Genomic DNA, 17,712 nt, shown 5'->3' on the forward strand with positions numbered 1-17,712 from the left:
CATTCAAAGAGGACACCCTGCAGCCTTATTTGCTTACATAAATCATAGAAAGTGTGCGCTGACATTCCTTAATGAAACCACACAAAGTGTCATATTGTCTTCATTAAGGCTTGAAAAACTTTGCTGTGTCTTTTTCATAGTTTGGAAAGCACTGTGATATAGAGGACATCTATAGGACCACCTTGAAAATGACCAAGTTTTCAGTAGGAGTTGAACTGCTTGGTTCAATTTGTAATTTTGGAAGCTGGCTCAGTCCAACTTAATTGCTCTTTGTATTTTTTTCATCAAAACATTTTTAAGTGTGTATCTTTTGCATAAAGTCAGATAGCTGTATTATCCATATGCAGCTATTTCACAGATATTGATCAGTGTATAGAACACAGCAGCGGTGCAGTGGATTAGCTTCCACTTCTGGCCACTCTTATTTCCTGCCCTGCATAATTGTGTGTGTATGTGTGTGTGTAAATATGCTTAAGGCCGTGATGACCTCTCAGACTTAAAGTTTGCCTTGTGTCCTGTGTCACCGGATTGGGTTAGGGTTAGGGTGGATGCACAGAATGAGATGATGGTTTTAACATCTAAAACCACCTTCTAACTATGCCATTGGTCATAAAATGACTATTCTATAGATCAAATATGCTCCAGTTTATTTGGCGACTATTTAAGCCATCCAATTATCAGCCCAAAAAATAAATAAAAATGATAAACACCACAGTCGAGGTGGCACACTGCTACAGTATAATAGTTAGTACTGCTGACTTCCAGCTTCAAAAGAATGAGCTCAAATCCTGGACCAGTTGCTATCAGTGTGGAGCTTGCATATGTTTTCTCTGTATACCCCAAAGGACATAGAGTTTACATTGACCATAGACTCTGAACTGGCCTTATCTCAGTAAGTTTTGTTTTTGTGTTCAACTTATAATGTGCTCGCTATGTAACTGCATCCCTTCAAAGTTTACAATTAAATACAACAAGACATAAATGTACTTTACCTAGTTCAAGCTAATGTCTACTAGCAAATAAAGAAACCTCAATAAATGGCACAGTAATGTATTTTTTGGATTATGTACATTTACAAGCACATACATAATATTGAATTTACTTAAATGAAACAAACCCTTGCTTTTATTATCTGGGCTACATGTTCATTAGAACATTTTTGGACAACTATTTAGATTCAGAACTGTCTTACTTTAGTTTAAGTGGTAAAAATTGTCTTCTAAGGTGAAAATATAACCATTTGTTGTCGCTTTTCTGAGTGGGAATTGTTATAAGGTTACAGACTACCTGAAGCTGATTATTCCATGGCGAGATGGTCCAAGAAGCATCAAAGAACCATAAAGGTTACAAGGTTATCACTTTATCCTTGAGTTCTTAAGGGAGTTAGTAAGTGAATATATAAACCCTTGACACATATTTTTAAAAAATCTCGGCCTACCGGAGAAAGTCCTAAAGACCTGAAGCTACCAAATATTATCCCGTTATATAAAAAGGATAATCGGACTAATTCAATTAATTATAGATCATTTGCCTGTTCTCATTACAATTGTGGTAATGTTCTAACTAGGGACTAATAGTTATCTTGCTGTGGTAAATATAAAAGATTAAGAAAGAGTCGAATGAATGAGTGTTGCATTCAAGTAAAGATAATGAGGAGGGAATATTCCCTTTTCAAGAAGAACATTACAGTAGAAAATTCATTGTCAGAATGAAACACAATACTCCAAAAATAATGAATTCTGTAGAGAGCTCACTGAAAAGAGAAGTTGTTCTTCTATAATATATGGTATAATAGACTCTTATTAACGAACAAGAAAAAGTGGTGGAGGGTGATGATGTTAACTCTTCTTGCTGGCACTGGGCCTAAGGTTCCTTTTACCATAGGATATGTCACTAAATATGCAATTTTTCCAATTTTCCAGAAGAAAAGAAATCTTTATTTTCCATATTGTATTCATATATTACACAAAAAAGCCATAAGATTAAGATAACAGATTATAAACAAATATCAAATATACAAACGGAGTACAATAAAAACAAAACTGCATAAAATAAATAACAATGTGACACAGACAGCCAACCAAATGAGCTTGGGTACAACTGATAGATTTTAATAGCAAGTATTTGTAACATGTATATCATGGCTACATCATTTGCATATCATAGCTACTAAGCATTGTGTGATGCCAGTGTGATTCCACTATAAATAAAAGCAACTCACATTATGAATTCTCCAGCCTTACACTACATATGCGAAAACGTTAGATTAGAGTCTTAACACACAAGCGAACAAAAATAACTAAACATCTTCCAGAATTAGATAATTTATTTTGAATATCATTTAATTCCACCTTTAAGTTTGGTTTGTCCTTGTAATGTTTTGAAACATAAAATACTTATTAAGTGCAACAGCTCTGTTAATGACTTTGTCGACTCTTCTTCTTTGCACTTAAAAAACATGGTTTAAAATCTCTGCTATCTTTTCACAACATCTGTTAAAAAGGTTATTTCTATCATCATGTTGAACATGAAGTTGACAGTGATCCATAAAATACCACTAGTTCTTCAACAGAAAGACAGAAATAGACAAAAGTCAAGTGAAAGTGCTCATTTAAAGCATGTAGAGCTAGTTTGTTGGGACCTAAATAGAGCCGTACAAACTAGAAAGCCAAAAAACATCACTGAGTTAAAGTTGTTCTGTACAAAATTCCTCTGGGGTAATGTTAGGAACTATTCAACACTGAAAGAAAATGATCTGTAAAAGCTTCTTAAACATGAATCATCTACCAAATGAATGCTTCAACTTACAGTTGTCATGTTTTTCCAACGTGGTTACTTCTGTCGTTGAGAGCTGAGTAAACATCTTAATATCAGGTAGAAATCAGTAACTAACTGTGGTCAGAGTGCCATTTCATTGCAAGGCCCACACACACACCGACACATTCCGTTTAAAACCGAAAAAGCTAAAGGGATCGTCAGGACCCACTTTCACCATCTGTACTCATACTTAAAATCCAGATCGTGTGAGCTTCTTCCCTTTTGCTCCTTTGGGTAATTTCAGGCCTTACCTGAGGACACCTGCATTAAGGTGTGACCGGTGTACCATCCCAGTGAAAATCTTCACTTGCCACTGTCCCTGAAGGGGATGCTTGACACCAGAAGTGAGAGCCCAGCAGAGGCTTTTCCATCCGGTTTACACTTACACTTTTTCAGCACACTCTTGTGTCTGAAAAGCCTAGCTCAAATATGTTCAGTGTAAAATTTAATCAATTAAAAAAAGCAACTACAATACCAAGAGATTTTTGAACGTTCTATAAACAGATCTTATTTTATTAAATATTTCATTTTAATTACAAATGTTATTAACAATACCTAACTCCTGAATTTATTATCAGGGGGTAGACATTTGCCTTACTGTGGAGAATGCTATATAATAAAAGTAAATTGCAATGAAACATGTTTGTCTGAAGCACAAATGAACAATTTGCTATGATGAACAGTAAATGTAAATAATAATGACGCTGGGGAAATCTACAGAACCCTCAACACCAATCCATTTCACTGTTATCTATTTTCTAATTTGAGAGAGATTTTAGTCCCATATCTAGATTTCTCCACAGATTTCCAATGGTTCAAAATTTTGATAAACATTTTAAAGGGCTGGCCATTTTTTAATTTCACCAAAAAGCATGTATCATGTTCTCATAAGTAGAAAGCAAAAAAGCATTCCAAAGCCTGATTCATTGTTTACAATAAGTTGTGGGGAATATTATTAGTTTTAAATAATGTGTTCAGTTAAGGACTATTTAATTTAGTTTCTGATTTGAATTGCATCACAGTTGGTCATAAATACTCATAAAACTCACTTTTCTGTAATGATACCACATTTGAAAAATATACAATACAATGTTTGTAAAACTGCATATCATTTCAGACCTTTCAAAGTTGTATTAGTTATTTATAACCCTTTCATTTGGATTCAAGGTTTATGTTTACATAACCATAATATAATTGGCTCCTATTTATTTTTTTTATAAAATATCCATAGCATGCTCTAAATATTTTTGTGAATCCAAGCAAAATTTTAACCTAGGGGTAAAATAGTTAAATGAGGAGGGGACCTAAAAATTCCCGGAACTGTTCAATAGCAGGGGAGTAGGTGTAGTTGTCAACAGTGCTACTAGGTATCTTATGCCTACAGTCTTGTTATTCAGTTAACTGAGTGATATTATGCTGAATAGATTAAGTGTGTATTTCTGACATTTATTCTACAATCATGTGTGTAACTTTGATCACTTTTTTCCCCCAAATGAAAAATGCATATCGATTTTTGCAGATGGACAGACTTGTTAATGAAGAATTTCCCCATGAACAGACTGTTAATCAGCAACATTACACTAAACTGCTGAGGCGTCTGTACATAAGCATCAGGAAAAACATGTCTGGAGCAGCGACACACGCAAAACTGCATTTTGCACCATCTTAGTGCACCTACACACATGACGCTATCAGTTAAAGAGTTTCTCACCAAAAGGATAGTACACCCCAAATTTACCAGATCTCACTCCCTGTGACTTCTTTTTGTTTCCAGAATTTAAAATTGAGACTGAAGGGAAGATAATTTTCTATCATGGAAGAAATCCAGAAAAAAAAGTAGGAGGCTTTAGACATGATGAGTAAAAGAAATGTTTCCAGGAATAGAAGAAATCCTGAGACAAGTGTATTGCATCTCAAGGAGAGCATTTTGATGCTGGCTAAAATGGAATTTCTGTAAGTTCTTGTATAGTAAAAGTGTTTTAAACAATTTTTGTGTCCCCCTTTGTAAATCAGTTAGTTAAAATTATACTCAAACTACAGTAGGATGACACATATTAAATGCTGTTATACCATGAAAGTTTCTTTTACTTTTTATACAGTTCAAATTCACTGTACAAAAGCTACCAGTTTTGAAAGCTTTTTCAAAAAGCAAGTAGCACAGGCAACATGGAATTCTGCTAGGGCAAAACCTTTAAAATATCTTAAAATAGAAATCAATCAGCATTTTGTCAAAAAGCATATCTCCAGTCAAAACCCTGGCAGAATCTGAACAAAACTGCTCAAAAGTCATTTGACATCTCCAGCTTTTGTCTAGTATTGCACTTTAACTCCTACAGTTAAATATAGTAGAATTAAAACGCATTACTTCTGGGCTTGCACTTAAGATTCTTGCCAAATACTGAAAAGGAGGAAAAAATAGTAAAGGAGGAAGTTTTAAGCATCACCTTAAAGGCTGATGAATTGTATAATGCTAAATTTGTATTTGTCAATCAAAGACAGCAGACAGCAGAGTCTCTAGTGACACTTTAAACAGTGACAATTGGATTTTCCAAATGTCTGAAAACAGACATTTCAAAAGGTTTACAAAAATGTATTGGAACATACATCTTTCTTCTTACCTATTATGGAAGTTAAATTCAAACCTTTTTTTACTTTGTATTAAAAATAAACTCTCAACTTTATAACTTAGACTGCACGGACTGTGAAAAACAAGAAATGTATTTCCTACTGATAAAATTCTATGTTCTAGCACTACCACTATTAAAGAATGAATGCTGAATGGCATGTCTTAAAACTTGTCTAGGTGAGGCCTCAGCGTCACAGTCATAACCTAACAGATCAAGCTTTGCACCGAGTGATTTCAATGTGTGAATTAAACACATTGCTTTTGGGAGACAGACATTTTCAATTCTAATATTTGTCAAGATAGTAGTGAAAAATACTAGGTTTTATCTAAACAAGCTATACCTAAACAAAACATAATTCAAGTGACAGTTCTGAAATTGTTTATGTTAATTTGTGCTTTCACAAATAATTTAGCCATTCCTTTGTAAATAAACTTCAAACACATAATTTAATTAACTAAAATACTCAGAGTTGTCCGGGATTTACTTATATAATGTGTTAAGATAAGAAAGCAAATATTTATGTGTTTTTTAAATGTTGTCCATTTTGTCATTGCTCGCTGGACTAGTGTCCATTCATAATCTGCACTATCTCTCTAATACAGTAACTGTCATGTAACAGTTAATGGAATTATTAGCATACTTATCATCTTTATAATATTATCTTAGGATATTTCTTTTTCACTTTTCTCAAAAAAAAAAAAAAAGATTTTGTTCAATATAACAGCTTCATCCTATACGTATATCTTTGTATCATGCTTCCTCATTGCCAGGATCATTAAATATTAACAGAGAGTGTAGTAAGGATGGGAACATTACTCCTAGTGCTGGGGTATTTGGAATCACACATTTCTTTCTTAAAGACAATATTTTAGTTTTTTTGTTGGATGTTCATATTCTTACTTACTGAGAACACGCCACATACAATTGTGAGAAATGCCCACGTGAGAAACGGATACATGTAAAATCATTCATTACCATTGGCTGAACCAATTTGATGTGATTATGTAGTGTTGGTTTTGCAATAACAACCTAAATCTCGATAGAACTTTTGAAAATACTTAAATTGTACATTTTACAGTAAGTAGTATTAACAGTAATAAATATGCATTTATAATTTCCTGAACCTTTTGGAGTGATGCATTTTTTTGCCCACCTCCCTCTTCCAACCGCCCTTCCTGATGAAATTTTTGAAATTCCATTTATACTTGGTTTTAAGATGGTTCATCTTTATTATATATGCAAAATATCATTAAGATCAACACCTATTTTGAAATAATAGGCAGTTTTTGGGTTACCCTTCTTTATTGCAACAGCCCCCTCCCTAATGAAACCTTTGAAATTCCGTATATCCTAAACTTTAAGTTGGACCAAATGGAAACAACATACAAAACTTTGTAAAAATTGGTGAAGTCATTTTTACAGGGTTAACAAATAAACAAACAGAAAATAAAAGAGACAGGTTGTGATATAAGGGTTGAAATGAGGCCCTTAGTGTGCAAAACAGATGGATAACATCAAAAACCACTGAAAATTAAAGAAAAACAGAATATTATGATAATTTATATAGATGAAAGATACTGACAGGTTAGCATACCTGCTTAACACAGTACAAATAAACTCATGGTCTCAATGATTCATCAGCACTTAAAAAGTATAAAAACAGAAAGACCAAAACATAGAAAATATTTCATGTATTATTTGATACTTTTAAAACAATATTAATTGCTTGAAAAATCATTATTCTGCAAAGATGTTACAAATGTGGGCTAAGTCTTTCAGTTATTTTGCATTCATTGAACTTGTTAGTCATTCACACACACTAGTTGTTATATTACGTTCACTAGTACAGATTAAGTAATTCAGCACACTGTGTAGAGTTTTCACTACTCAAATACTTATTTATATCTTTACATTTGTTTCCTACCAAATTCCAAAGATGTGTAGCTAAAGCTGGTCATCTATTCTAAACTGATATTCTGTCAGTACAAAGTGTGCATTGTCACGCAGGTGCATCTGAGGTTTGCCTTTCCAGGCTCATCTTAGGTAAGCATTACCACTCCGGAACATGAGGAGGCATTGCCACTGATAATATCATCTCCTTTTCCTCCCACAGACCTAAGAACCGCCCACAGACTGAAATTGACTCCACCCTTTCTGGTCCCTCAGCTTTAAAACTGACCAATGAGCAGAGCTCCCTCCTGAGTACAGATGTACCCAAGAGAAGACTAAATCCTCTTGCTAATACCTTTGTTATCATTGCTTTTCATTTTTGCCTTGATTTGATGTGCCAGGTTCAGATCTTGGACTTTGTAAGTATTAAAAGGAGCAACCCAGTTGGTGCCCCAACATTTTCTCTATGACCAGTGTGTTCCCTCAGTTGACAACAGTATGTATTGTTGCCCTATACCCCATGCTTGTGGTCTGAGCACAGACTCTTGAGAACCCTGAATTGGAATGTGCAGGTTGGAAAGATGAAGACTGAAAGAAAATTCTGCCATTGTCATAACGTGTTTGATATGGATAGAAAAATACATAGTTTAGAATATAACAGGATAAATGAATGATATGTAAGTTGCTTTAGAGATTTAAAACATTCTTATGACTTACTAATCAAATTACTAACTTACTAACTACATTTTGTGGGAAATGCATTCTGCAATAAAATAGCACAAATATTGTTTCTGAACATGTAGCTGAAGGGTGGTAAATATGGAAACAGAACTGGAATACATTTGCATGCTAATGTCAAGAAATTATTGTAAATCTGTAAACTAAGAAAGCAAAGTTCAAAAAAGAAAAATATATTTCTGTGGAGATGAAAATTAATAACTGCAGTTAAAAGGCAGATTTCAGCCTTTGCATGATCACGGAAATAATGAAAAAACATTGTCGCAATATTGTGTTTTTTATTATGTAGGAGCACATCATTCTCTAGCATTTACAGTACATTGTGTGGTGATTTCAAATCTATTAATCGCTGCCCTAAAACGATTTTATTTGAAGAATTTGTTTAGAACAGAACCCAGTATTCATCAAGTAGGGCTCATTACATGGTTTGCTGAAACATAAGTTAATATAATGTGACACATTATTGCACAAAAATGTATTTCCGTTCACAGCACTGCTAATGTACCAAACTGTTTTAATTATCTCAGTTTTCATAATTACACAAGATACAGTTGTGTGCCTGCAAACACAAAAGTCAAAATGAGCATAAGATATACATTGGTAGATTGTATAGTTTTAGCAAGTATAAAACATGACCACGTTTCAATAAAGGTGTAATCATGTCAATTTCATGCATTCATTTTGGTCTACCAAAGGCAATGTTATCTTTTAATGTCTGTGCAATTGTAACTGAATATGAGATACCTACATGTACCTTAAATAGTTCACGAATAACAAATAACTAATACATTTTGTCTTCAAAGAGAGAAATGCAGCTTAGGAAAGCTCAAATTATATGACAAACATATTTCCAGTTTTACTTACACAAAAATTATTTTGCTTAAAATCAGCATTCTCGGTGCATTGCTTAAAATATTACTTTTCTATTTTGTTCTTTATTATTCATCCAATTCAAACTCATTTTTAGACCTCAGGGCCAGGAAGGTCTATAGCTCTGTAATCAAAAAAAAATCCAGACCTGGAAGGCATTTGCGTCTGTCTTTAGTTCTCACACACACACACACCAGTTGAGGTTAGAGATGCCAGACACATTCATATTTTGAAATGGGTGAGGAAGACAGAGAACTTAGACAACACCGTACATAACAAGAATATGTAAAATCCAATCAGATAGTGGCTGATTTACAGGTCAGAATTCAAGTCCAGTATCATGGAAGTGTGAGGTACAGAATTGCTGAGCAACTATATTATCTTTTTCAGTTTAGTTACAAATGCACATATGAAGAAAAATGTTTCAGTATTCACATCACACCCTGATATGGCACCAGTTTTGCAACCACGGTGCACCTTATTCTACTCAACAATATTACAAGTTGTCTTGCTATTGACAGGTCTTCCTTTTCATAGTTTGTTTCCTACTATTTTGTTATTGTATGTTACCACGGTCAGTACTATGATGTTATGTTTAGCATTCGATTCTGACTCGATTCTTGGCTGCAAAACTTTCTCTGGGGAATTTAAATGAATATCTGTATTTATTTGTATTTCCTTCTTTCTAAGCTGGTGGAAAAACTGGTCCAGCCTGATTGTCTGAGCATGGAATATGATCAGGTGCCAACAAGATTAATCAACTGGTCTCGGATTTCTTTCTTGCCCTTATAACTACTGGGGGATTCACTTACAGGTACAAACTTGGGGTAAAAAGGTACAAAAAAGAACGACATTAGTTTTGCATATGCTGAAAGAACAGTTCTCCTTCCTTTTTAAAAATCCTAGTATATTGCCATGAAAAGAGTCTGCTGTAGCATGAATAAAAAGACAAGGAACCCTTTTCCCTAAGTATAAATTGGTTACATTTGTAAGGTATTCAGCTTAATGTATAATTTTAGGTGTACACTACATTTTTCCTTTTAATTTTAAATGCTTATTGGTGATTTTATGCTATTTCAATACTTTTTTCCACAATATCTCCCAGGAGCACCTTACAAAAGCCACTTCCTACCAAGAGAGCAGAACAAACACTTGGGTACTGGGAGTTCTCATTTGCAACTATAGTGGTCGTCAGCTCATTTTACACTGGAAGGTGGAGCAAACTGTGACATTCTATACATATGCAAGCGAAATCAATGTGAAAATATGTAAAATATGTAACTATGACATATTGGTATCTGATTAACATTATTCCTCACCATATCTTTAAGCACTAGGACCTATTTGGAATAAGATCAGCACATAGGAACTTCTTTCTAAGTAGGTCTTAAGACACAGAAATGTTTAAACATAAGCCCGACTTGTTTATTTTGGAACAGAAATAATAAATTCTTATCCAATTCTGAAAAGACTTTGGACAGTTCTTTGAAGAAAATAAATTATTTATTCTAATTTAGGTAAAATAAGCCAACTTTTACTCACTGAGGTAAGGAGGGCAGACTAGGTAGATGAGGAGCAGGCAATGTAAAGTAAGATATCAAAATACACATTTCATGGCATATTCCTGTATCATGTGATGTTCCTCTTAGTGATAACTTACTAATTTATTCCATTTCATTTTTCATATATAATTCAATAATTAAACAGGAGCAAGAATCTTCCACATCTCTGCCTTATTCCCTATTACTTTCTGTTCTTGTTACCTCAAATTCCAATTCCACACTCATACATAATGAAATATTGTACATATGTCTAACACAAGCAACCCATTGCTTAACATCTCTAAATAATGTTATTAGAGGATGTGGAGTTATTTAAATCCAAAGCTATCTGACAATTAAGTAAAATATTTTACCAAAACTATCTGAGCTTAGGAACCTCCCAGAACATTTCCCAAAACAGTTCAAAAGTATCAAAAACCTCTGACTTGACTGTCACAGTCACAGTGAGGCATTACACTGGCATGTTGTTTCTTTCCTGGAACACTTTTACTGAATAATTTGTTGGCTGACAGACCTCAGTGTTTGTGTATGAAAGATAACATGCACAGCTTTGTTCATAATGACCCTCAGTTTTGCTTTAATTGTCTCCTTTGCTACAACCTCCATGGGGTCCAGAGTGTGTCCTATAACTGACCCTTTTATTTAGCTTGTTGATTCGGCGGGCCTCTCTTTAAGTGATGTTACCAGCCCAGCATAGAATATAACACTGGCCATCACAGAGATGTAGAAGATGTGAAGGAGGTCACTAACCACATTAAAAGACATATAACATACTGTGTCTATAATATTTTCTAGAATTTTAGTTGTGTAAGGTTAAAAGTGTTAACTGACTTTCCCCATGATTTACACAAATTGATGATGAGGGTATCTTACCATCTTGGCTGAAATCTATCATAGATAAAAGATCTCATTCCCAATATTGCCTTAGATCATCTTTGGATGCACTCTCAATATCTTTATCATTGCTTAATGGTATAGTTTCAACTGCAGATATTTATGGAAAGACAGGAAAGAAGGACAGGTTTTTGGTTAACAAACAAGCAGAGTGTTACTGGAAGGCTACATATAAGGTGTAACTGTTCATATGATACATAAATCTATACAGAAGTGCCTAACCATCCAAATACATTAAAACATTTTGAAAATATCCCTTTTAAATTTTTATCTAAAATTATATTTTTCTTTCTATATTTTCTATATTTCCAAATATTTCTAGTCTAAAATCATATTTACCACAGAAAAATATGTCCATCTATGGCACTGCAACAAAAACAGTTCATCAATGGTGACTCCTCGGCTATTCCATTGCTTAACAGGCAAGACATTAAAACTCGATAAATACTGAAGGTGAAATAAGAGATTAAAACTTACCTTGTTTATGTCAAAAAGCAGTAAATGAAATGATAAAATAAAGAGCTTAAGGACCTGTTACACAAACCAGCTGTTTAGTTCAATGTTTGGCATGCCTATCCAGCTGTCTTTACACTAAACATCAGTGAAACTCTAACGCCATGGGATGAAAACAAATATGATTTCTGACAGCGCCATCAAACCAAACTTTTACACTTTAGATACATGCTGTGCTATCAAAAATATCTTTTTAGCAGTTGTCAGTGAGGTGAGCTTTATGGTTATCTCCAAGTCTTTGGAACCGATTGGAAAACCATACTGACAAGCAAGGTGTTACTCTCAGTAATGCCTTCTCATCTTTTGCCCTCAGAAATGAAATCATCTTACCAGAAGTTTGATGTCCTGACCAGGATCTTCGCTTTTTCTTCAAGTCTCATTATACTGAATTTCATATGTTTTTGTAAGATGGTATTCATTGTCGAACCAGCATCGGATTCACAACCATGAGCATCTGACTAGAAAAGTCACAGCAACCCTTGTAGTTCATCTTTTGATTTATTTTGGCCCTTCCGTATCATTAAAAAGGATTTGCCACAAGGTGCCCCAAATGTTTATCCTGTATCTTCTCTTTTCTTACACAGTGTAAAGTCGAACATTGCAATTAAGGATTATTATAAAATATTCAACTAAAGTCGTGTGGCAGTGAACAGTTAAGAACAAAATACTCTGTGGCACCCTCCTCATTTTGGTGCTCTAAGCACATGCTGATTTTGCCAAGTGGTTAATTCAGGAATGACTGCAACTCCAATTTTTCAGAAAAAGTTTCAAAACAAAAGTGATTAAATGTAAAATATTTCCACTGTCTGTTTTAAATGTTTTTGCAGTGCTCAAACATTTTTGAACCAAGATAAAAATGATCAGATCAGTAGCAAATTCTCATACCCACTCAACAAAACCCCATCCATTTTCAGACTCCTGCAGTTTGTGGAGTTTATGGTGTTTACTCCTGTCAAGTATGTGTTGATGTTGCTTTTGGTATCTGTTCATAACATGTTTTATTTTTGTTATTTAAATATTTGGTCCACAGACTGTAGGTGTGGGATGCGCAGTGGTAGCGCTGCTGCCTTGCAGTAAGGAGACCTGGGTTCACTTCCTGGGTCCTCCCTGCGTGGAGTTTGTATGTTCTCTCCGTGTCTGCATGGGTTTCCTCCGGGTACTCCGGTTTCCTCCCACAGTCCAAAGACATGCAGGTTAGGTGCATTGGCAATTCTAAATTGTCCTTAGTGTGTGCTTGGTGTGTGGGTGGGTGTATAAGTTGGTGCCCTGCCTGGGATTTGTTCCTGCCTTGCACCCTATGCTGGCTGGGATTTGCTCCAGCAAACCCTTGTGTTAGGATATAATGGGTTGGGCAATGGCTGACTGACTGTAGGTGTGCTGCCAACAAGAGTACATCGAACATTGCATTACCCCCAGGCCAAAGATGGATGAAAGTCTGACTTAGAGTTGTCATTACATCCAACTGTCTTGATTTGTCATGCTGTTCAGCAAGCTCAAAAATCAGAATCACCATTTCTTTCTTTATATTTGGTTACACAAGACCAGTACTGTAATTTCATTCTGATTTAAAATGCTGTTGGTAAACACACAATTGAAAATTCCAAATACCATCAAAATCAAAAGAGGAAGATGCAAAGTTGGTAGATGATTAGCATCACAAAAACTTTGAAGCTTAAATACACAGAGTACTGTGTTTATTTCATATAACAGATGGAGAACTAGGTGTAACAGGCAGGCTTGAAAAGACCTTTGTTGAAAATAGTCCTCATAGGGTTTTTCAGAATTTGTAAAAAATGCCAAGTATGCCATAAACTTGAAATATAAAAGAAAAAAATCTTTCTGCTTTTTATCTATACACTTAAATCAAACAAAAGACCTGTGACCTTTTCCCAAGACTCCAGAAGAGGACATTAAGTGCCCAGAAAAAAAGTAATAAATAAAGAGCGAAAGGTGCTGCTTACAGCACACAGTGAAACCTTTTAAAAGTTTGTATTTGGCCTCCAGATGATTCGTTAATTAGCACCACACCTTGCAGCAGCTGTCACAGCGCTGTGAAAACAGCTGTGTATGAGTGTTAGCAAGAGCTACAGACGTGACGAGCGGGAAATTAAAAAAAAATCATGTGCATTCACCTTTTATTCCTGTTGATTCTCAGCAGAGTTCAAGCCATTTCTGAAGTAGGTGCCCCTTTTCTGACAAGATTGCCTGCTTTTTGCCTGTTCAAAGGTCAAGTATTTCAGCTTTACTCCTCTCGCCTGGCTGAACAAGGGAAGAATTCCACATTTCGTCTGGTTGGTAGCTGATCTGCATGCAGCTGTTTATTTTGAATGCCTACTAAATTATTTTTCTGATTCCTTACATTATTAATATATTATTTTATTGCTTCCTGACATTATTATTTATTTTTTGTTTTCAACTGCACTGCCGTTAGCACATATACTCTCACTGCCTATTTCTCTGCACCCAGAAACCTTCCAGAGGTTAATTTTAAGATCTTCTACCACTGCAATACTTTTCAATGAAATTTATTTTTGATTCTGATCACTTGCACTTTGAGTGCTTCTAGGCAAAAGATCATTTTATAATGCTACAGGAATTATTCCAATCAATTATCCACACTCCTTTCACCAGGGATGACATTTTAGATGTTTTGGAAAATAGCGTGGAATTCAAATTCACAAGGGGCCTCAAAGCAAACAACAGTAAAGTACATACATTCTGTCTCTAGTATTATATGGCTCATTTTTTTTTTTTTACATAAAATGACTTTGCTGCTATTTATCTGCAATAACCCACAGACTTACTTTCTTCAAGGTAATAACACAGCAATTCCACAGTTGCTTCTGCATTATAGTTTCATGTTTAAGTCTATTACTTTTCTCTCCACATTTACGGTTTCCATGTTAAATGTCTACGGAATGAAAAAAAAAAGACTTATTTTATTCATTTTTTACCTTCACATTTTCCACTATAGCATCTGTCCAGATAGCACTGGGTGCAAGGATGAAACCAAACCAGGATGAGATGTGAGATCATTCTATTGCATATTCTCACACACACCCGGAATGAAAACCTAATCTGCATGTCTTTGAGATTTGGGTTTAAACTAATGCTTTTAGAGAAGAGGTGAAACAATCACAGAGAATGTGCCAGCTCCACACATTGACTTGGATTTACAGCATTAATCACTTTGTTATTATATTGCCATGACTGTTTTTTTCATTGTTGTGTATTTTAGATTTTTTTTTTGTAGGTATAGAAACAGTTCTGGCAAAATAAAGTTTATCATGTCTGGCCCGGACACAGACAGGCGGAAATCGTTAGATCACCCAACACACGTTTATTTACAATATATACAGAATAAAGTGCCACACACAACCCCAAAGTCCAGGCCTCACAATGTTTCTCTTTTCTTTAGGCCTGCCTCCACTCCTCTCCTCCAAGACTTTGTCTACTCCGCTCCCGACACCAGCCATCGATTGGAGGGAGGCGGCCCCTTTTATACACACCCGGACGTGCTCCAGGTGCCTCCCAATTAGCTTCTGTCAGCACTCCCAAGTGTGGTGGTACTGGCTGCGCACCCGGAAACACTCCAGGTGTCCCTGGTCTTCTTCCCCCCCAGCACTTCCGGGTGTGGTGGAAGTGCTGAGGGCCAGGGCTCCTCAGGCATTGGGGAGACCCCTGGCGGTGACCATGGGCCCCTATAGGGTTGAGCTTCTAAGCTCTGTTCCCGTGATCCCCAAAGCCACCAGGTCGGTCTTCCCCTTGTGGTCTGGAGGGGGCGTAAGCCCTCCTCCGGTCCTCCTGGGCGTCTTGGCTAGGTACCACCCCCAGCCACTCGCGACACATACAATAAAGTATACTATACTAATAATAACGATTGCATTTATATAGCACTTTTCTTACTACTCAAAGAGCTTAGACAGAGGGGGACCAATTCAACCACCCACCTGGATGATGCAACGGCAGCCATTACTGTGGCAGTATGCTCACCACACACTGAGTGAGAGAACTAGTCAATTAGATATAGGGGACGATTATAGGGTCAGAATGGATAGTGCCATGATAAGCATTTTAGCCAGGATATCAGAATAAACCTTATTCTTTTCGAAAGATGCCCAGGGATTTTTTAAAGACCACAGAGAGTCAGGACCTCAGTTTTACATCTCATCTGAAGGACGGCACCATATTTACATCACAGTGTCCCCATCACTGTACTGGGGCATTGAGGTCCACATACAGACCACAGGGGTAACACCCCCTGACCTCGTCAACACCAGCAGTAACCCAATCTTTTTCCAAGAAGGTCTCCCATCCAGTTACTGGCTGGGCCTGAACATGCTTAATTTCAGGTGGATGACCTGTTCTGAAGTACATTATAACATTATGTTTAGTTAAAGAATACTCCCTTGGTGTTCAAAGATATTATGCATGTCAAGGTAGCACACAGCGTATTTTTGCTGGGAGCTGGGTTAGATTATTGGCCTTAACTTTCTCTTTGTGAAGTTTATGCCTATGCCAGGTGTAACATTGCTACCACTGTCACTCCAGTTTCATTCATTTCTGAAAAGTGTGTGTGTTACGTCACTTGGCATTTCCAAATTTTCCTTGGAACAGTGAGAGTGGTTGTGTACCTAATCAGGACTGGCATACATGTAAGGTTATTGGCCATACATACATGCATATATATTTTTTGGGATGATGAGCATTAAATGCTGCTGCTCCATAGCTTTTAAGGCGCATGTTTGTAATCAATCTGTAACAATATTATGGTGCACAGAATGGTGAAACTATTCTAACTACCATGACTGCTTTAGCATTGTTAGAAGACATCCCAAATGGAAGAATTAGAAGAGAGTGCATATTTAGAGATCATACTGATTTCTTGCCCCATGATGATGACTGGCTTCTAAGTTAACTTAGATTTCTGTGTGCCGTTAGAATACTAGGATGTATAGTTGATATCATTTTTATGATGAAATGCATTCAATTAAGTATATTACATTTTATAGATAAATTGTAAACTTCATTTAAATAATGTATAGTTAATAATCAGACATGTGGGGGCATGGTAGTACATCGGAAGCACTGCCTAGTGTTTATATGTTTTCCTGGTGTGTTTCCACTGTATGTTTTGTTTCCTTCCAAGGGCATGCAGGTATCGGGATTTGGTGATGCTAAATTGATACTACTAGTGTATGTGTGTGCTCGTATTCATTCTTCAATGAGCTAAACATATCATCATACATGTTTAGTCATTCCATCTATCCATCCATCCATCCAGGGTTGCGTCCATCCCAGCAAGTACTGTGCGAGAGGCAGGAACAATCCCTGGACAGGGCACTACCTCATCACAGAATGAATATGAACACAACCTGCATTGGCAGCATCAATTTAGCATCACCAAATCCCCTAACCTGCATGCGTTGGAAAGGAAACCGAAGCACATGGAGGAAACCCACCAGGAAAACATACAAACTCCAACCAAGGATGTTATCCCCTTACTGTGAAGCAGCATCACTACTGCTGCGCCACTGTGCCCCCATATGTTTAATACATGCTTTAATGCATTTCATCATGAAAATGATATCTAATATACATCTTAGTATTCTAAAATGTTCAGACAGCAGTAATATAATGAATGTAATGTATTCTGTGTGGCAATCACTGCCTGCTCACTCCTGTTGGCATAAGAGAAAGCCCGTATAAGAAGCACATAGTGATTAATGGCTGGGTCAGGGAATATTTAGGGTACAAAACTTTTACCAATAGGATTTGAGAAAATGTGGTAAATTAAACAT

This window comes from Polypterus senegalus, chromosome 8 (genome assembly GCF_016835505.1).
Source record: "Polypterus senegalus isolate Bchr_013 chromosome 8, ASM1683550v1, whole genome shotgun sequence".
NCBI lineage: Eukaryota > Metazoa > Chordata > Cladistia > Polypteriformes > Polypteridae > Polypterus > Polypterus senegalus.